Source organism: Opisthorchis viverrini (genome assembly GCF_000715545.1).
Source record: "Opisthorchis viverrini unplaced genomic scaffold opera_v5_335, whole genome shotgun sequence".
Taxonomy (NCBI): domain Eukaryota; kingdom Metazoa; phylum Platyhelminthes; class Trematoda; order Opisthorchiida; family Opisthorchiidae; genus Opisthorchis; species Opisthorchis viverrini.
The window spans coordinates 344,631-346,258 of NW_008751990.1; positions in this window are offsets into that span (position 1 = coordinate 344,631).

Consider the following 1,628-nt stretch of genomic DNA (forward strand, 5'->3'; position numbering starts at 1 on the left):
TGGTTCAAGGATCTTTTTTTGTTTTTACGATGAATGCGACTTGGTGTTGTCTGTGCGGGATGTTTATTGACTCAAACTGACCAGTTGTGGTGCTTATATTAGAAATGGGCCGCCCAGTCTAAATAAGGGAAAACAGTGACGTGTCGGCACGTGTCAAGCATAGGGTTTCAGAGTAGATTGATCTGCCAATACAGTTTTGCTCTCCCCGCTGAAAGCCCGTTCACGGTGTTGATCAATTGGAGTTTGAACCAGTTTCAAGTTGCTAGATTACAAACCTTTTCATTCTAGATGTGAATAGTGAATATTAAATGATACAGCTTACAATCTTGTCTGAAAAACGACCTTGGATGATTGCATTTAACAGTAGGTTTTTTGTAACCTGTCATCCGGATGGTCGACACCAGATCAAATTGGGAATTATACTCATTTGCGACAGAATTGACGGATCAAAATCAACAATCTACGAATTGTCTACCATTGTTTATGGATTTTAATGTACGGTTGGCGAGCTGAATACAACTGGAAATAGTTGGATTGACAGGTTGATCAGCTCTAATGAGAACAAATTGGATAGCACGCATACGCTGACAATATCAAGTCTTATCAGTTTGGTTGACGAAACTCAACGATTGGGCCTTTGAAATGTCGGTGGACTGTTTCCCAAGTCTTCAAACCGTGACTTTTCAGTCGATTCTAATTGATTGAACGACAGGGCTTTCTTGGAGTTTGTTGGATTCCGCTCCTACATGTCCTCTGGACCTCATGCTATGTTACAGAGTGAGTCAATTAGAAGAATCATCTTTTAGAATAGAGACGTCGTCATCATTGTCAGCTGTAATAACCGCGTACTCATACAGTCTTTGTAGCTGCCACAGTTTCGTTCACCGATGATTTGGGGGGTGTAGGTAGGTACGCATTACAGGCGGGACATGGTAAATTGGTGCATAAATCCAGCACTGTCAGTGGGCTGTCAAGTGGGGGGATTGGGAAGGGAGCTATGCATTGAAGGCAATAGCTTGGATGCATAAGCACCATTGAGGGCGTGACTGGGCCATATCTGACAATGTCTCTAACCATTGATATGGTCCCGCTTGGGGTCCCCATCCAGAATGATGGCAATAACCGGTGCAGCTGAGTTTGCTGGTAATGGTTTTTATACTTCGCTGCCAATTCATTGTTTGACCACCTCTGGCTCTCTTCCACCCTTCACGTGGTTCTGCGAAAAGAGCCCTTCGAGGAAGTCGGTCGACTGGCATACGCAGCACGTGGCCAAACCAGCGCAACCTATGCAGTGTGATCAGTTCATCTATCAAGGGTGAGTTATTTCTTCCGAGTACCATTCGACGTACTTCAGCATTGCGGATCCGGTGTTCCCACCAGATTCGGGCAATGCTCCGAAGACATCGATGGTCATACACTGAAAGTCTTTTGATGTCCTCAGCGCGTAGCGACCAGGTTTCTGATCCATATAATAATATGGGGCTCACCGCAGCAGAGAAGCTGATGTCACGCAGTTGTTTGCATCTTTCTTTATTAAGGTTGTTCGTTCTTTCATTGCCGTCACGAAGAGACTGGACCTACCGTGATTTGACGGTTTGCGCACCTCAGCGATCCATTGAGCTATACTG